The sequence below is a fragment of the Copidosoma floridanum genome, unplaced genomic scaffold (assembly GCF_036245765.1).
Source record: "Copidosoma floridanum isolate Cflo_tuat_1 unplaced genomic scaffold, Cflo_Japanese_pri ptg000006l, whole genome shotgun sequence".
NCBI classification, from domain to species: domain Eukaryota; kingdom Metazoa; phylum Arthropoda; class Insecta; order Hymenoptera; family Encyrtidae; genus Copidosoma; species Copidosoma floridanum.
This window is the reverse complement of record NW_028321883.1, coordinates 23,129,045-23,150,410: the sequence shown is the minus strand read 5'-3', so window position 1 is coordinate 23,150,410 and position 21,366 is coordinate 23,129,045. Positions and strand designations below refer to the sequence as shown.

The window sequence follows — 21,366 nt, the reverse complement described above, 5'->3', positions numbered from 1 at the left end:
TGGCCTTTTTATAATTATCATAATAACTATGAGTTTTAGAAGTTGTGCTATATTGAATTTCAAGTTTTACCAATTATAAATCTAAAGCACTTATTATTTATTCAACGATAACTAAAACCCTGTTGAATTAAACAAAAGTATGTCGATAGCAGTTTCGATCATGTAATAGTTTAACTAATTGAAATAATATTTGTTTATTTAAACAAATTTTTTTTTCAGCTCAAAATTCTATTATTTTAAATAATTAAAGAACTACTCTTTGAAAAACTTTATTCAAAGTATACTATTAAAAAATCCTGAAAGTCCAAAGAATTGGTTTCTACTGGATAATTCTAGTGAATTATTTATCAATTTTTCTGGTATCTTTATTGTCTTTCGTGCAGCCATCTGATCTCTACCTGACTAATAAAAAATATGATCGCAATAAGTGAACAAAATTTATCATCAACCATGACATATGCCAACGGTATGTTGCGTTACTCACCACTAAGCTAATAACTACTAAAATCAGGGGAAAGTTGAACTCGCATAGTTTACTGCAGTACAGACGTACACCCAACACCACTTTTGGAAAGTTTTGGCATTTAAGAGCACATCTGCTACAATAGTGCATATATTGGTGCATATATATACATAGTGGGTAAGAACAAGACGAAATTGATCCAAGTGAAAGGGGAGACAGATAGTTAAACAAGGGATGCTTGTATGCTTCAAGCCAAAAAAATATCTCGGAGGTACCGACAGTGGCTCGTTCCGATTTGCCGCTGCTATTGTACAAAAAAAAAAAAAAAAAAAAGAATAAAAAATCCAAGAGACGCTATACATGAACGTAATGTAATAAGCTCCATCGAGCTTTTTCTCAGGTACACAGAGGTTACCCGGGCTGCTCCCCAATTTCGTGAGCCAAGCAGGCGCTTTATGTATATATGTAGGTGAGCTTTTATTTTCTTTCTCCCCTTTCGAAAGCGCGAACGCGACTCCTCGCGATGGCCCTCATTTCTCTTCCCTTTCCGTTCTCCATCTCACCTCCCCGCGTGCTTGCGCAATTAAAATGTAAATTTTATCCTCCCCTTCCTCCTCATCTGGCCCTCTTTTGCTCCATCCTACTCGTTTCTCCCTTTGGAATTCTTCTCTCGCCCGCTCTGTCCACCTTTGGCTCTCCCCTCCAATCGTACACTTGACGCTTCTCTGTCCGCTCTATATTTTCTTTCTTTGTTTTTTGAATCCACGTGCACGAGACATTCCGATACGGGCAGCGATTACCTCTAGGAACCAATTTATCCACGATGATTCATTTGGAACCTCGAGTTATTCATTCCGATATCGTTGAAGAAATTTGGTTTTCAATAATTTTTAAAAATTAGATTTAAATCTTCAAACTGATTTTTTTCTTTTCTTTATCTTATAGTCGTATTATCACCCCGAAAAATAATTTCCTAATTGCGCGTATAATTATTTAAGATATTATCTACCCGTTGAAATTATTCGATGATTGCCAAATTCAATTAAAAAACTAATAACGTGTCAAAATGATTGTTCGAATTTGTCTACTTCGTAACAGCTAGGTAAAGTCTTGACGAGCACATACTGAGAATCCGGTGAGAATCTAAACCTCAGGTAGGAGGTAACAAGACATAGAACTCAAACGCGTGATACGAGGACATTCACGCTACGAGGGATACATACGAAGGGATTGCCCAATGTGCTCGTAAAAAACAAAGAGTCACCAGCAGCACCGCTTTACTGTTGTCGTCATAGTCGAGAAGTTTACGATGTCGGAAATAAGTACGTGACGGTGATAAGACTATAGCGAGTGTAGCACGCGGAACGAAAAGGATGAAGGGAGAGGAAGGCAAGGTGGGCTTGTCTTCTTTATAACATCATGTGGATGGGGCGAACAAACAGACAGACAAACCAAATATATGAAAATGTAAATGCTGACTATATTGTCATTTCAACTGTATATTGCTAGTTGACAAAATTATAAGTTCAGAAAACACAAACTTTCAGCTGAGGTATGCAAAAAAATAAATTTTGTTAACACTAATAAGAATTAAATTATAATATTTCAAAGATTTACTATAAGATATATCTATTATGCTTATCCGAATCAAAGTCCCGACATTATAATACCAATCGTACAAGTGACAGGTAGTATGTATTAAAAATGACAATATTTTCAACGTTTATATACATAACATCTCTTAAAAATATTTTTTAGCTCAATACAAACTTACCGCATAACATTGCATACTCTTGATTGTAAAAATCCATCAATAATATCAAGTGGTGTGTGGACGCAATAATACTTCAACAATTCGATTGAACAGTAAATCATCACTTTCAAGCAGTTGTTTTTTTTTCTTTACAAATTAAGCCAAATATTACAGTAAATATTCATGTTTTAGTTGGAGCAATTCATAATTAATTATAAATTTTATACCAAAAAAGTGCCTTACTCATTTGTGGATGACCAATTAACCAATTGAAACAATTCAAGCCATAATCATCGGATAGCTTATATTCTTTTTCAAAAGGAGCTTAGATCAAGCACAGAAATTACAGGAACGCATCCGTGTTGGTGCGGGCGTGTTTTGAAAGATCCAAGGGCTGATCGTAATCAGTTTGGTATTGAAACGAGCAATAGTTTGGCTTATCCTGGTAGGTGCTTACAAACTGATTGGTACTTGTTTGGGATTCAGAGGATCAATGATGACTCTTACTTTTTTGCATGCCCGGATGACCGAATTATGAATTACTGCAATGTAAAGAGTTTTTAAAGTTTAGTGTGCTTACAAAATCAAAGGTCATTTAAATTTGGAATAGTAATAAATACCTACATCCTATTTTTTTACAACTGATTTATCCTGTGTGTTATAAAGCTCATTTCCTTTAATTGACAACACCACTTTTTAAAAAGCTTAGAAGCAGTATAAGTGAAAAAATTTATAATAATCATCGTTAAAAAATTACATGCACACTCGCCTCACTACACGTCCAGGCTTTACATTATCGTGTCATGTTGGTATTAGTTTATTTTTTTACATTTTTGTTAATAACTTCTGAAGATTATTTATTTAACTGTATTTATATTCACTTAATCGTTTTTATTCTATGCAGTTACTAAAGTTCGTTACTTTACCACATGCAAACTTGTATGAAAAATATACCAATACTTTTCCCATGGACTCTTTTATATTATTTTCTACAACTTATATTTTTGTGCCCCTCCCCCCTCTTTATTTTGCATTTGCTCGTACGAATTGTATAAAAATACAAAATGCATTGTCAACTTCCGAGCTTTTATTACGTATTTTACCTTCTATCACGAAAACTCGCACATTGTCACGTGTATTTATGGTTTATTATGCAAATTCAAGTGCGTGAGGCGCTGAAGGGAAATTTTTTCGTGATTAAAGTCCGCGAGCTCTAAATTCGTTACGAAGTTTCACGGCACGGCTTCGTTGTTGCAGCAAGTTTGAAGAGTTTGGAAATTCAGGCTTGGAAACAACGTTAGCCACCCCCTCATTTCTTTTTAATCTCTTTTTTCTTTGTTTCGCTGCGATGCATGTTTTTTTTTTTTTTTGTCTTGCTCAAATGCTCTTGCTATGCTACGGATCGTTTATTGTTGTGTTATCTGTTTTAATATTTTACAACATTAAAAATAGGTTTGGTTACTTGTTCCTAAGTATGTTTACAAGCACAAGAAAACTAAAATTAAAAATAAAACATTATCATCATTTTCAGATATTTGATATTAAAATGACTTTCGATATGTAAATTTTAATGAAAATTTTTTGATGAGTAAAACATTAAAAGTAATCCATACGAAACGTAAATGGTTTGTTGTTATATATGCGAGCTATCCTTTACCATATTGATAAAATACTGTATAATAAGGCTGTAGCAACAAATGATGATGAGATTACTTAATTAATGCAACGGAATTAAAATTAACGAACTTGTTCTAACTGATTTTGTAAAAATTTTCTTCTTGTATGAATAATGACACCTGTAAAAGTAAAGTATTGAAAAACGCTTTTTACCCTTACGACAAAACCCCCTCCTGGACACACCAGTACGTAAAACAACATTTCAAAAGAGATTATAGGTATTCAGTTACATTCATGATGAGCACCTCTGGTGGCTCAAAATAACCGTGGATGGCACATCCGCACAAAAAATCTACTGCTAGCCACGGCTAGCTGCTAATTAACCATTATCGAGAATCAGATTAAGGACATCCCTCTCGAGTGACAACCACAAGGGACTCTGACCAACACTGTATCCACTGCAGCATATTGCGTAATTAAAAAGTTTCGGGACGCGTCTTTTTTGAAGCTATCGATTGAATAATCTGGAAAAATATATTTTTTTTGTATGTGTTTCTATTGTATTGAAATCAATACAAGTGTCCAAAATGATGTGAATTGAATGGCAAATAAAGACTAAACATTAGTTCCACAGGAATAAAATAAAGAGTTGATTATCATAAAAAAAAACACATACTAACCAATTTTCATACTTATCGGACGTGTTCTCTTGTTAAATTTGGACTTTTCACCCTACGCCATCCCTACCTATTTTGATGGAATCCACACTGACACTCTAAAATATAAAAAGTTAGAAATCGTACAACTTATTTCATGATTGAGTTGCATTTCACGAATTTCACCTACATGAACCCCAACAGATTATCATTTGTGACAGTAACGGTAATTAAACTTCTAATTAAATGAAGCATCGCCTGATGGTACACACTTCACATCCCGATTACAAAAAGCTGGAAGTAAAAAAGAAAACATTAACCAAAGTCTCTTCTGCCTGTACGTAATGGGAGAGCAATATAAGGCTTCTGGTATCCGTGGAGTAAACTCCGTCTTCCTTCGGTATATATCCTTTGTCTAGTGGAATGGAGCTGTGTACGTAATATACACACACACGCACGTATACTCATGAACCCTCACACAAGCCCATCGGCCAAATTGAATAACGTCTATACTTCGAGAACAGTAGACAGAGGGAGGCAAAGAAAAGTCAAGGAGGGTGAGTTTCGCGCGGTGCTTTGCGGCTGTTCGCGGTTTTGAATTTCCCGTGCCCGCCCGGGTGAAACACTCGCGCCCGTGAAAGCCGGAAGTAGAGCCTTGGAAAATATAAATATACACCTATACATAGAGAGGGACGCGATGAAAGTTGGGGTGGGCTCACTATACATAGGAGCATAGGTACGGGCTAGAGGAGGCGTGGGAGGGTCCAAAAGTTTCGAGTCCACCTACGCGATCGCAACGCAATGGAAAAAGAGCGGTGACCCTGTAACCCCGAATCTAATTCCAGATGCATTATTTTTCACAGTGGTGCGTATCCAGGGGCTGCATGGACCAGCAGATCTGCAGCAGCATTGTTTGTTTTCCTGACGTAAAGAAGAGGTACACGATGGGTGAATTGAAATTTAGTACCACTTGTAAGCTTTTTTTTTGTAATTGTTTCTCTGTATATTTCGTTTTCTTTGTATCTAGTTCTTGTCAATCGTCGGTCTGCACATCTTCTCTACAATCCTTCGACTGCGATTCTCAACCTCTCTACGTCTCATGTTTTTATTTACCTTTGTATTTCTAACTTTTTTAATTTTAATAATATTTGCTTCACGCTTATTCAAGAGTCTTAATTTGTCTGCCTTTTTTAATCTTTCTACGACTAGAACCTCATGATAGTCATTGTTGTAGAGTATTTTTCTTTCAATAGCTAATTTTTCCTTTCTATTTAAATTAAAACTCTTTTTGTCATACCCCTGCAAATTTATGTCTCTGTCTCCTGCTGTATTCTTTATTTTCGTATTTTTATTTTTTTTATACTCTTTCTATATTAATCGTTTCGTTTATTAAAATCTATATGGTTAACTCCCAATCTACTACTACTCCCAGATTTGTATGATTAATTTAAGAAAAATACTTCTACTTGCCAACGTTGTATTTTTTTTTGTGATAAATTGAAATATTGCTTTGGTCACAATTAATCGTACGTTAAAGACGTAATGCAATGCATCGTCACCAGCTACTTAAACTTGCATGTGTCTCTACGGTTTCATGAAAAGTCATGCAACTAGCATACAAAAAAAGTAATAAAAGAGTTATGCAAGATTATAGTAATATTTCAAGTTGATACTATAAAAATGAATGCTAATGATTCACTTTTTTTTTAATTTGTAATTTTTGCAAGTATGGCTTACATGTAAATTACGTAAACTAGAATAATACTTTACCGTTTGATCAAAATGTAAAATCAAAAAATAAGAAGAAAAAGCATTAATCGACTTTGATTCATTGCTTTGCATTTAGTTACTGCAAGAAATCCTGGAACAAAAAAGATATAAGGGTAACTCGTCAAAACCCAGACGAGACAAAAAAGGGCTTCAAGAATTTAAAGCAGCCACATTAAATCTGATCCAGCCATAAAACATCGAGCACCCCCCTACCTCCATATATATATGCTCGTTCTACTCCCAGCACCAGCCAATAGTACCAGCAAACGCGCGAACCTTCGATCTGCAGTAGCAGCTTAACAATGACATCGTCATTCCGTATAGCTTATATTATACGTGTAGAACCAGTTTACAAATACTAACGCAAAAAAAAAAAAAAAAAAAAAAAAACATGATCACATAGGCAGTACTTGAATAGTGTTTTTTATGTTTTTATTTCACAATCGAGCATCGCAACATATTAAAAGGGATAGCAGATTCAAACATGTATTTTTCCATGATGTACTTGGCCACTCAGAGTTCATAAAAACTTGTCTCCGGAAGCCACACTCCGCGGCTCTTTCCTTTGAGCGCCATCCCTAGATGCTAACGGCGAAATCTTCGCATTTACTCAGCGTTATTTTTGATGCTACAGCAATTATTCCATCTCCTTTAATTAAATTATATACTTTCTCGTCTTGGACAAAATTAACGATTTTCATTACTGTCATTGGTTTCTTACTTTTAGACGAGATCAGTAACGAGTTTTGCTCTGTAGTATAATTTTTGGTGAATTGGGTCGATCAACCAAGTTTTTGACATTCAACTAAATATCATCGAAACGTAGCGTTTATCCATACAGATGCAATTTTCGCAGACAAATGGAGTCTTGAACGGGGCGTCGTGCAGCGGCAGCCGACTATACAGGGTAGGTAAATCATACATGATCGACCGATGAATAATGTCCCTCGGAAAGTCTGGATCGGGTTGGCAACTTTCGTCAACGTGTGCCCACGTATACAATGTGTATGTCAGTGTGTGTGCGTTGGAGCGGGACTTCCAAAAACTTGGGCAGAGTATAAATTGCCAGCACCTGCTCGTCTCTTTCTCTCCGCGAGGGAACGGAGCCCGGCTGGGAAAACGATTTTCAAACTGCCTAGCTCCACTTGAGTAAATGATGACTCCGCTTCTTCATTCACCCCCTCCCTTTCTCCACCTTCGCGCCTTTCGGGCTTTACCTGCTCGCATAATGGAGAAGACGAATAAATCTGCATCCCTCCCAATGTCGGAATCCACGAATTTCGTTAATTATTGTTTGCCCTTTTCATAATGCAGTTTCCCTTGGCTTCTCTCTCGTTTCGTTAAAATTAGGCGGGTTTATACGAGTTTGACGGTGGTTTCGTGAGCGATTGTTTTTAAAACGGGGTTTTGGAAACGATGGCTGTTGGAGTCAATATTTAAACGATAACATCTATATCTTGGATTGGTCTTGACTTGATGATTCATCAAATTTACGTTGCGTGAAAATATATTAATTATTATAGTTTATTATAAAAATATATCATGATTTTGTACGCTGCAAAATATCTTAATAATAGGGTGCTTTCTTGTAAAAATATAAAAATTGAACCATACATTTTTCGAATAGCGTTTCAGACTTTGAAGTGTCGTAAATAAATAATTGAGTAATAATGCGATGCTACGAGCAACTGGGGGATAAAAAATAATAATAATAAATAAGCCTATGAGCATTGATGTTCCAAACTGCGTTGCCCGTTGATTCATTTATTTTCAAATGATTAGGTAATTGCGTATGACAAAATACTATAATACCAGAAGTAACGAGCGACAAAGTTTATCAAATAAGAGCGAGAATTAAGCTTTCGACCCGTGAATTACTTTTGTAACCCAAGTGTTAAACAATTCTATATCAAGAATCAAATTTGTACTCTCCAACTACGCCCATTTTTCTTCTTAACAAACTTGCAAGTGTACAATACTCGCTTGTCGCATGCCTTGGTCCGACTCAACGCCTGGAAGCAGCGCCTTTGAAAGGCTCATTTTTTTCACCGTCACAGCTCGTCGTTACACCCTAAATAATGTGAAAGCATTTTTTTCCAGTCACGAAAAAGGCTTTACTTCGTCTCCATCCTTCTTCCGCGCCCGCATGGGCCGAGCAGATTTTTTCTCATTTTTTTCATTCGATGGTAATTAATGTCCTTCACTCGTGAGCAATTACTGAGAATCACTGGGTAGACTTTGCTCGCCTGACCAGCTCCCCTCTCTCGCATGATTGGCTACCTTGTGAACCAAGTTCGGCCGCCTGTACGTTGATTTAATTAGTCAACGGCGCTTCGAAGCGGAATAATTATCGGATTCTCCGAGCCACACGGAAAAGGCCTTTAATATCAATATCTTGGTTGAATTTTGCCATCTCGTATCGTTTCCAACCAATTATTGTACTTCTCTCAAAATTTTTTCTTAATGATTACCTTTTGCAACGCTCGAAAAGCAATGCCAGCCCAATACGGTATACATCACCACAAACTAAAACTTTACAGCAAAACATCAGCAGCGCGTCTCCAATTAAAACCGATAACTGCTGGTTTTCCCGTGATTTATCTGTAACGATACAGCCACACCCACACGTACAGCCGCTCTATATTTACCGTCGCCGGAAGCCCTGATGCCGTATATATACGCGACAAAAACGAGCAAGACTTTTTGGTGTGCAGTATCCACTAGTGACCGTAAAGGTACGGAGCACGCCCACGCTTGTGTATACATGATGGGTAACGGCAGACTGAGCGAACGGCTCGAGTTCTAACTTTTTTGTAAAAACCATCGTAAAAAGAGGCCACCCGACGCCAAAAGCAGCTGTCGGTGTTTTTCTCTTAACCCGTCGCACTTCATTCCTGGTGTGTGCAATCCAAGGGCGTGCTCGCAGCGATAAAAGCTAAGATAGAAATTTTCCGCCCCGAAAGATGCAAATCCAATTACTCGGTAATTTTCCTATAGCGTGGCTTAAAAGCACCTTGGCGGTGGCAAGAAATGCCATTTTTACACGTTCAAAACCCTATACCCTCGACGACGGTATAGCTCTTGGGTGTATATATATATATATATATATAGGTTCGTACTGTGGAAAAAGGACATTGTAATGAGGTCCTGTTGTGCGGGAAGAGGGGACACCAGCGTGGAACTAAAATATCATTTTAGCCGGTTATTACGGTGATGAAACCACGTGCAGGGCCGACTGCTTTTCTTCTCCTTTCTGGAAACTTTCCTGTATTTGCAACGTATGGTATATTAAACATGTATACATTTTCATTGACAGACTTCATGTTAAATTTTATGAATTGTCTTAACTGTTAAAAATATCTATCAATTAAATGCGACTGATTCTTTTTTTTCCTAAATGAGTTACAAATTATGAATATCAAAATAATTTTGTTAAATTATTAATGGAACAACTGAAATCAAAATTTGACAAAAATAAAAATGGCACAAAATAATTATGGTGTTTGTACTTACTACACGCTTTAAATACACAATTATGGTGATATCACTTCACACTCAAATAAAAGTTTATTTTCATTGAGACATTTACATAAAAATATAAGTCTACTTTACAACAAATTACTTCAGCGGCATTATATTGATGCCAAATAGAACTGGTACATTTCCCATCCACCTACAAATTATATTTGGGTGAAAACCAAAGAAACAATATACCAACAGGTGTAAATTTTTAAAGAAACGATCAACTGGTGAGATAAACTAGACCTTTATTTGCCAAGATTCCACAGTATCCCTCTCGCTTCTTTGCTGAATATTATCTTACCAATGAAGAGGAAGAAAAAAGGAACACATGGTCGAGAGGCACAAACAACCCGTAATATATGTACCTCAAGACTCCCGTCGCGCCAACAGCAACAGCAGTCTCAGCCGTTCCAAAAAAAAAAAAAACAAACCTTCTCTTGAAAAAAAGTGTTAAGAGAGAAAGATAGAAAAGGGATTATTTGCCTTTATATCGATCGAAGGTGGGAGAAACTAGCTTAGTGAATATTAAATCGATTTTTACCTGCAGATACTACCTATTGTATAGTCAGAAATGGGGATTCATACATCCCGAAGAAAAAAAAAGTCCACGTACGAGTGAGAAGCGCCTTGTATGCGTATAACCCGAGAAATAGTATAAAAACGTACCTACACCTGTGCAACAAAAAAAGAACTTTTCCAGGAGAGCCTCTTACGCGACTGGGAGAGATACCAAACGCCACCGCGGGTGACGAAGACGGTACAGCATATCAAGTCGAGCGACCAGGAGGACCGAAGACTAGTACTTATATATTTTCTTATTTGCTCGGCAGTAGCTGAAGAGAACTTTCGGGAGTTGCTGCCCATATTCGTCCTCGCACGCAACCCCTTTTTTTATTCCCGAACTCCATATACCTCCCAGCGGTGTTACCTTTCGCGTCTCACAAAAGACAGTTTATTGCTTTCTCGATCGTCTTCGTTTTGTAGAACGCTCACATATTTTTTTTTTCTTTTTTTTTCTGTTAAGAACCAGAGAGGAGCCAACACAGCCTAGCTGGGTGGCGTTTTGTTTTGCATGACGGAATGAAGAATCCTGTTCTCCTCAAAGAGAGGAAAGGGAAAGGAGAAACTGTTGGAAAGGAGCGTGTTGCTGACACGCAGGGACTCCAAGGTAGAATTTTAACCAAAAATTAAACATTTTTATGTGTACCATTTAGATGAGATGCTAGAATCAAAGATATTTCGTTTTATTTACAAATTGAGTAGTTATTTCAACGCGCAGGAAAAAACGTTTGGTTAAAAGTGTTGTCAATGGATAATATCACCCGGACACTCCATATATGCGATAAGCCGTAGTTGTGCCCAACCATGAAACCACAAAACTGTTATCTCAAGTAGAAGCTACTTAGATATTAAAATTTAATGTTTTCGACCCAACGGCCATACATCATAAAAAAATCTCAAACCCTTGCCAAGATAAAAATTGAAGGAGAGTTCTCTTAAAGGGAAAAAAAAAAAAAAATGACGATCCGGATAAAACGAATGCTAAGAAGCTCGAATGCGTGTATAAGTAACCGACACCATCACAAAAAGCCCATAAAGCACATCTTGTTGTCTGCCTTGGCTGCCATCCTCCAAACGTATATACATATAAGTACACGGCAACCTTAGCCGCTCCTATGCAAAAGTATATGGTATAGATTGTACGTTACGGACACCCTCTCCCGTGGTGCGCGATGTATGCGCCTTTTTTTCTCAGCAACGCTTGCTCGAGCTGTCAAAATATTTTATAGCTATACCTTTAGAGAAGCTACGATGCAAAGTTTGGCCGTCCGAGCATTAATACCTGTGGGTGTGAGTGGAACTGTTTGGTGCACACGGGCAACCTTTTGGATTTTTTTTTTTTTTCTTACTTGTTTAGTTGCGATGAGAAGTGTGAGGGAAAACCATTTTCTTACTTAAATAATTCAAGAAAAAACTCAAATGTATTTCAAAATCTCAATTTTATTATTACATCCATGGCAGCTTATATTTTTCGCTTGTGTGGTTGGGACAATGAAAATTAATAAAACAGATTGTCCTGCATTAGCATAAATAACAGGTATTAGAGGTGTATCTACAGTGAACAGGAAAATAAAAAATACTTAATAGAAATAAAGTACTTAATATTAATTCGAAAAAATTGTAGTGGGTACATGTAAAGTTTTAACTTTGCGTTTATTTCACTTGTCTCGGCAATGTCATCCAAATGATTCAAATTTCAAAAACTGTTAATGACAGGTAAAATTTTTATTAAACATTCAGGAAGACATTAGCAAATGAGGCTTGTGAAATCACGTAAGCACATGTATTTTATAAAATGCTTTATTAAAAAAAAAAAAAAAAAAAAAAATTAACATAAACTTGCATATACTTGCTCTACCGTACTACATTTTTTTCTTGAATTCGTTAATTATCAAATTTGTTGACACTACGCTAATTTTTGTATTTCTCTCCATCATACTACATAATATGCTTGCACAAAACATTATACTAGGTGCAGATGGCCCAATTTACCTTAACAGCTGAGTAAAAATTACAGTTGATTCACGGTAAAAATTATAGTCTTTTCAAGACAAATTTTACTGGGATAAAAATTACCCCTACACTACGGTAAAAAGTATAGTGACTGTCGCAGTGTCACACTTTTACAGTTGCTTTCACGGTAAAAATTCCGGTTATTTATTTCTCCGTGTGTATTTCATGAGTAAATTTTTATTTTTTACTGATTAAAGTATCCAATAACCTGATTTATCTTGAAATAGACGCTTAATAATGACACTAACTTTATTTACATAATTATAACTAAGATCCTTGTGTGAAAGTACTGGAAAATGAGGGTAGCAGCAACTTTGTGTCAAGCGAATTGCACCCTTTGGTCAACTGGTGCCTCTTAAGAAGAAATCTATGGACGAAACTTTTTGAGCACCGCTCACAACTGTAGGGCTTTTCACCCACGTGATTCCGCTCGTGCACTGTAAGATTTGATTTCTGAGTGAAACGTTTGGAACAAAATTTGCACTCGAAGGGCTTGTCACCTGTGTGAGTCCGCTCATGAGCCAATAGTTGCCCTTTTCGCATGAAACTTTGCAAACATATTTTGCAGCCGAAGAGCTCGAGACCCACGTGACTTTTTTCATGCTTCGTAAGGTTCGATTTATAAGCAAAACTGCTTGAACACGTGCTGCAGCTGTAAGGCTTGATTTTCATGTGAGTAATCCACTTGTGTGCTTCGAGAGTACGTTTGCAGGTAAAATTTTTTGGACATTCCTTGCAGCTGTAGGTCTTATCATTCGTGTGACTCCGTTCGTGTACTGTAAGATTCGATTTCTGAGCAAAACTTTTTAAGCAAAATTTGCATTGGAAAGGTTTAATGCTCATATGTGTCCGCTCGTGCACTTCGAGACAGAATTTACGAGAAAAACTTTTTGGACATTGCTTGCAGCTGTAGGGCTTGTGACCCGTGTGGGTCCATTCGTGAACCTTAAGACTCTGTTTATGAGTGAAAACTTTGGAACACGATTCACACCTAAAGGTCTTGCCACCTGTGTGAGTCTGCTCATGAACCGTAAGACATCTTTTACTGGTAAAATTTTGTGAACACGTTTTGCAGCTGTACGGATTGATTTCCGTGTGAATCCACTTGTGTGCTTCGAGAGTACGTTTGCAGGTAAAATTTTTTGGACATTCCTTGCAGCTGTAGGTCTTATCATTCGTGTGACTCCGTTCGTGTACTGTAAGATTTGATTTCTGAATAAAACTTTTTAAGCAAAATTTGCATTGGAAAGGTTTAATGCTCGTATGTGTTCGCTCGTGCACTTCAAGACAGAATTTACGAGAAAAACTTTTTGGACATTGCTTGCAGCTGTAGGGCTTGTGATCCGTGTGGGTCAATTCGTGTACCTTAAGATTCCATTCCCGAGTAAAACGTTTGGAACATAATTTGCAGACGTGGGGCTTATCATTCGTATGAGTCGACTCGTGTTGTATCAGGTAACTCCTCTTGATGAACGTTTTGTAACACACTTTGCAACAGTGAGTCTTACAATCCATGTGTAAACGTTCATGTTTTTTGAGAGCGTCACTTGTTTTGCAAGTTTTGCCGCATACATCACAAAAACAAGAACTGCCACCTTCAGCCATGTTGATGTATAAACGATGGACCACTGAGATTCACGTCAGCTGTTATGCAAATGTGTAAGTGGCAGCTCTCTGCTGTCGTTACTTTTTTCAAATTTTTTCATCCCGTAACATTGTTGCTTCGGCTCGATGGCGAATCGGTGGATGAATGATTTTTCTGTTCAACACAAATATTAAGCAACTTTTATAATTATATTCTCGATTTCATTGCCTAGTGATACAAAAATATTATTATTAATGTACTCGTATTATTGTTCTAAAAATAAAGTTAAACTTGGGAAATCAGAAATATTTCACTTATTCTATTACAAAAGTACCAGAACGTTACTAGGTGATATATGTATTTCAGAAAAATTATTTCGATGTGCTTGGGTGTAAGTAGTGTAAGTTATACAAAACAGATTGAATTCCAAAAAAAAGATAAGTATTAAATTGGCAGCCATCTTTTGTCTCTGTTAAACGTCACGCAGCTGTTAGTTTTTTTTTTCTGCATTGGTACATGCATAGCTTTTGATTTGATAAAAATTAATTGACATGAATTTCATTGAATCGAGCGAAGCTATAATTTTCATTTTCAGCGATAATGAGTATCGGAAAAAAAAAACCACGTCGAGTCGAAATTTTTGTTAAGAGAATGTGACTGATCACATACACATAGACAAACTTTTACTAGAGTAATGTACTCTGATTTTCAACAGGATAGCAGTTTTCGTTAATGGTATGCATCTATTCCAGGACGATCACACAAATTTATACAAACAACAGCACTTTTTTCTAAGTAAATTTAAAACAGCCCTCACTTTGGCTCAGGTGTCAATGTTTTAAACATTACTGAATTTTTTGGTTAGAAAAACGATTTATTTTTATGATTGCAATAAAAACTCACTTTCGATTTCCCAATTTCTAATCGAGAGGTACAATGGTTGTTGGGTTATCCAAGCACATATATGACTTTGAGGCGTTTTCTTACATGTTAACAAAACTGCAATAAAAATATTGTTTGTACAAAGTTATTACGTCTTTTTCGTTTTACAGATTAACTCAAAATAAAATCTGTGCTGTCAAATAGTTGTACAAGTCACAAAGAGCGAATGAATTCTAGCATAGGCATGGAATCTTGTTTTTCAAAAGTGTCGTACATTCTTAGCGATGTAAGAAAGATATCGCTATTATCTCTAACGATGCGTTGATAGGTATTTAATTTTACTGTTAGTCAAACAATTAAAACGATATCTTTTGCCAACGCTAACTTTACAAAAGTCATACACCGTTTTTTATGAGTTTAAATAACTTATTTAAAATCCGTAGTAACAATTTATTATAGAAAATTGATCTGTTCTACGCATTTTTAATACCTGTTTGACGCACGAAGGCCTCTGAAAAAAATCTCATCTATCAGCTGTCCCAGCAATATACTTTGATACCGATACTTCTAGTGATTTTGCAATGACTTGTCAATTGTGTAATTAGCTGTGTAGAAACATATACTCGCATAAAATATAATTTATCGCTTACAAGGCAGTGGCAATAGAGCTTTAAGGGGAAAAATTTAAAAAGTTGTTTAAAATACTGTTGTACTTTTAAAAAATACTTATAGAAACTTTTCCATGACCAAGACGTTCGTGCAACAAGCTCAACGAAGTCAACACGCCAGGGGGGGAGTCAAGATACGTGAGGAAATAATGGCAAAGAAAGAGGTAGAAGATAGAGGATGTTGATGATTGATGAGCTTGAAACTCGAACTGAGAAGGTGAAAAGGTTGGCTAGATTGGGATCTAATCGCAGAACGAGGGGAAACTGTTTATCAAGGGATAATTGATTGGCTGATGCTGGAGGGTTTCTCTCCCCCCCTCGGTGTCCCGTTGGGCTTTCGAAAAGTGCGAAGATGATAATAATAGCCGTGAATGAAATACTTTGAATAGCAGCCAACGAAAAATATAAAGAAGAAACTTCAAAAAAGTACGAAAAACACTCGTAAAGTTTTGAGAAGCTGTTTATTGGTCTTTTATGACGTTGAAGTCTTTGGACGCGGATTATTAAAAGATAAGTTACCATTACTACTGTAAAACGTCGAAACGAAACAGCGTGAGGGTCTGAATAGTTGGAAGCGTCAAACTGAAAGTCGTGGCGGAGAGAAAGTTTTTTTCAATCAAGATACCAAGCTCGAAATAGTATTTTGGGGAAAAAAAGCTATTCGAGTCTACTGCTCATACTACCAAACAATCACCTCAATCGATACAACAAAGCACCACTGGTAAATAACGCGGTATCAAATGCGTCGAAATACATGAAGCAACAGCAACTCGTTAAATTGTCACGCCACGTGAGTGCACGCGTGTATCCATTTCTATGCGAAATAGGGAGCGATCGAGAGAAAGCCGCGAAAATACCATTTCAAATCCAGCACTGCACCCTCAATGGACCGTGCAGCCAGCGTGTTGGTATATTTCTCTACGTGTGTGTGTGTATAATGAGCACAGAAGAGAGGCTATATATCCAGCGAATCCTTGTTTTTACACCGATCATTGTGCAGTGGCATTATTTCGGAGCTTCCACGAGATAGGCACAGTTCGGTTTCATGGGCCCAACTCATTGTCGCGTTGCGTGGGAGTTTGCTTCAGCTTGGACTGATAATTCCCAAGGTACGTCTGCGTTTACGGGATTTGTACGGATTAATGGTAATCAATTCAGCAATTCTCTAATTAGCATCGGGAGCTATTGTGATCATTGCTGACGGGTTGTGGAAGGCGAGGTATTGGTGGATTTTTACGTTTTTGCAGTACATGAATTTTTACGAAGAAATAATGCACGAGTGAATATTTTTATCAAATGAAATACTGTTTACGCGCGATGAACAACAAAAAGCAAGAGGAAATCGAGGAAGTATATGTATATACATTGGTTCCCATGAATTTCGGGTGAAAGTTATTTACGAGTTACCTGAACCGTCGACTGAAATGACTCGAGTGGTCATATTTCAAGCCTAAACTATGGGCGTGTGTGTATATATGAACACGTGCGATTGATACGTTGATTTGATGGAAGCGGCAGTACAACAGGGTGCGAGCAAATATTTGATTACATTCGCGATACCATGATAATATACCCGAACGTTTTATGGTTGGTGCATATGGTGGAGCGGTTCCCAATTTTCCAGCCAACATTTGTTATTTTTTCATCGAACTTGAAGAGCCAAATCCAATTTCCCCTTGCATTTCCACTTTGGTATATATTTTCGCTCTTTTGGCGCTTTTGTGCAAGGCTTCTCAATCCACTGGGTAAATAGAAGAGCGAAATGATCAAATTTTTTTGTTTTCCAATCGAACAAAGTGAAATTCGTCATTGAGGTTTACGTCTCGCTTTCATCAATGGATCAGATGATTTTGATGGATTGGATTCCACTGAGCACTTGAAAACGAGCGGATCCAATAACTTCACAGTGAATATAATCGCATCGTCCTCGTGATACAGTATTTTTTATCGCTGAAAAGTCCATAGGTGGATGACTGGAAGATAAATTTGTGGGAATGCACCTTCTTATATATAACGGCTTGAAGCTTGCTTTTCGTTATCATATGAATACTCTGAAAATGGTAGATTTATCCAAGTAATGATATCTACCCACTACCAAAATTTCATCATGTGAGATATAAATTTTCAATTAGATCCTCAATGACATTCATGTATGATTGTTCATTGTTCTAGAACGTTTCTAACCTGTACGGTCTGTGTAAGCTCTTACACAATTGTAGCGTGTCGTCGGTACTTTTATTGCCTGACTCTGTTTTATGCGACACTGCGAACAAGTTTTCCCGACCAAACAACGAATACCTCGTCGTCCTTTGAAATATATTCATGGGCAGGTCTTTACGAGGTGTGTAAAACCGTCGTCCTCCGAAATTCGGATCCCCAAGGTGTGCTGAATCAATATATTATGTACCCTGGCCGGGAATAAGAGATATGTGGGTAAACGCTATATGGTGGTGTGCGTGGCTGTTAGCTGTTTAACGAGGCACGAAAATGAATTGTTTTAGAGCTGCACTTGCAGCACTCTATATTTTTATATTTTTTTTCTACTCACACAAACATGAAACAGGTATGATTTTATTATTCTTCATTTACGACCAATACAATACTTCCAACAATTATTTTCTAAATATTCACTCAAGTGATCGATATGATACAGATTGATTTTTACCTACTTTGAGAGCCATGCATTTTTAATTTGTAACTTAGTTCCTAAGGGGTTACCAAAATATCGTTTTGTTATCAACAAAATACGAAAAAACAAATACATATAGCAATGAAATTTATTTGAAAAATGGTTACACAAAAAACAAAAGAATCAGTGAAATCGTCTGTACATGTTGGATGGTGGAGGCTCTGGTTTTAAATCCAAAGGTACAAGGTATCAATTTGTCGACCTCGTTGGTACAGGCTTGGATCCCACAAATATTCTAAAAATAAATAGATACATGTATCAAACTCCTTCCTGTGATTTAAAATTATGTGCCCAACCATACAAAGTAAAATTGAGCTACGGAAGATTTTTTTTAGATTTTATTTGTCTCTCTAATAACAATTACTTAATGGAATGAAGTACATTATCTAATGCAAATAAATTTGATTTTCCTTACTAACATTTTTCTTTAGTGTTGTTTTCCAAAATGCAAGTTATCACTTGTCGATTGTCTGCTCAACTGATCCTCTTTGGATTTAGTTGATGTGTTAACCGATGTACTTTTGGATGCACAGCACCCATTTTCGTCCTCTTTCTTAGTCCTCTTTGCCAGGGGCTCAGGTGAAGCAAACTTGTCCTTATCTTCATCATTGATTGGAACAGATTTTATGTCATGAGCATATAAACTGAAGAAATATCTTGCTTCCTGTTTTGACATTATTGAACAATCTTTGTTCCCAACTGGATATTTATTTGAGCAAAAAAAGTTAAAATCAAACACAAAGAAAAAAAAAAACTGATGTAATGCTTTGCAACAGTACACTTCCCAGTTGTCGAGTTGCGTTGTGACTAAAAAAAGAAGACCAGTACTGTATTCTTTCGCAAGGGGAGTGGGAAGTTGGATAAGTGTCGCTTGTTTGTGTTAGTGTCTCGGTAGTGGTAATGAAGATACTGATATGTAATCAAATGAGAAATGAGGTGAATCCACAGTTTAGTGAAAAACAGTGAAAATACTTTTTTTTTTTTTTTTTTTTTTTTTTTTTTTTTTTTTTTTTAAAGGATTTGGTAAAAAATTGTAAAACCTGTTGCATGTATATATAATGTTAAACGTTATATTGAACAACTTTTTGAGAATAATTGGTAACTAAAATAGAAAAAATGTGTAAAGCCTTAGCCAGTCACATTTGACGTAGATAGTGTATTTTAGTTTCAATTTAAGGAAACTTTAATCAAGTGTTAGAAGCTAGCGAGAGTTATCTATACATCAGATCAATGACATTAGCTTCGTAACTCAGTATACATCCTGTATTTCAATTTTATAAAGCTTTACTCAAGCTTGATAGCTTAATAAATTTTTACTTTTTAAAAAAGGATTATAGCTTAGGGCATACCTTCGCCATGGAGAAATTTTTCGTGCTCCGCAATCAATATCTGAGAAAATATCTACTTTAAAGAAAATTTGTTGGATACCTTTTTTTGTTCAAAATCATCAAAAAACCTAAAATAAAATTTTTTTGCAGCATGACGAGTAATTATTGAAATTTCTTTCAAAATCTTTTTTTTTTTTTCTTTTGACCTATATTTGGACCTGAAAACATGCAAATTTGTTTTTACGGTACTATTTTGCATGACAAAAAAAATTTTCCAACGGGTGGAAAGGTACGAACTGAACTGTTACTGCATTGAGCGCAACTGAATTACTTACACCAGAATTCACTTATACATGCTAATGTGTGAAAGACATTTTAAAATATGTTGTTTTAGCTGAATATTTTGGATCTTTTTCTTATTAATTTTTTAATACTTTGCATACAAAGATAAAAACTTACAGTTTCGCCGTGATCAATTATTTTTATCTGGATTTGAAGTTGAAAGGGTGTGACACTCACCTGAAACAAAAATTTGGGTACGTCAAAACAATACAAGATTTAACGTAATATTTTATTTATTTATAGTTTTAACGTAATTTTCAATTCCTTGTATAAAATTTAAGTCAGTATCAACGATTTGGAGGAATTCGGTTTGATCGAAATGGCACCTTATTCCTCAAGATCGACGGTACATGAAGTACAATTTTGTATTGCTTGATAATGTAATAGTATATGTAGAGGTGTAAGCAGTTATGATTAACTTAAGCATCATTTTATAGTCATGACTCTGACTTAACAAAAAATTTTCTGGCTCATGGCCACTTAACCTGCAAGAGTAAAAAAAAAAAATACGTCATTGTGTAAGACCCACCGAGACCCACACTAGGGTCGACGTTTTTTATTTTTTTCACTTATAAAGTGAAATAAATATCATATTAGGATTTTTTTTTATCACACCACCAGATGAGTCAAATAACCAATGTTTTTTAAAACAATGATTAAATTCTACAACAAACGTAATGAACGATTTGCTAAAAAAATATCTAGATTCATGGCTGGACTTAAAAAAATGTTTTGCTATGTTTCACGTAAAAACAAATAAGTACAGGAGAAGCATCCACACTTCTTTAACTGAAAAAAATGGAGGAATGAAAAAACAAGCCTCGTAAAGGGCAACAGCAACAACATGGCTATTTAAGTTTGAAAAGACTCATTGCTATTTTAGCGAGCGCAAAACAAGCAAAAAAAAGTGCAGGCAGGCGCATAGATACTGCACGTACCATCTCCACTTCTATCTTCTCCGACTAAACGAAGTTTTCCCTCCGTAAAATTGAGATACTGCGCTCTTGGCCGCAAGGCAGGCAAGGTTGCAATGCAAGGGAGCTCCTCTTCCCCGGAAAGGATGGAAGGGAGGGTATACGTGACATCGCGCAAAAGAGAAAGAAAGCAGCGCGGAAATTGAATCTAGTGAGACGGTTCTCATAAATTTCTCTTGTCTCAAAGTACTTACCTACACCCCCCCCCTCCCCATTCTACACCACCAGAACATCACTGTTGAAAAGGAAAGGTGGATTTTCTAGATAAGAAAAAGGTAACAGCACGAACTCAAATTAATATAAGACGACTTTTATTTGCATTATTATTTTTTTTTTTTCAAAAATCTCAAGTCGAGATGCACTTTTTATGTTGCCCTTATATTCAAAGGAAATTTATACATAGAAGAACAAAGACGATGGCGAGCTCGCCTTTTTTAAGAGAGTTTAAGAGAAAAAAAATAGTTCCACTGGTTTGAATGAATTTAACAGTTTTATAATTATCAAATCAATTTGTTTACACTATAGAATAAATTTGGCTATTCA

General features: G+C 36.3%; 1 long non-coding RNA gene across 1 annotated transcript; it reads right to left on the bottom strand.

The window, feature by feature from the left end:
- Positions 1-18,253: 18,253 nt before the first annotated feature.
- LOC149375602 (uncharacterized) lies at positions 18,254-18,912 on the bottom strand. Its single transcript, XR_016293720.1, has 2 exons — positions 18,599-18,912; positions 18,254-18,414 (listed from the first exon to the last, which is right to left on the bottom strand). It is a non-coding gene; the product is annotated as an uncharacterized LOC149375602 (long non-coding RNA).
- Positions 18,913-21,366: the final 2,454 nt, after the last annotated feature.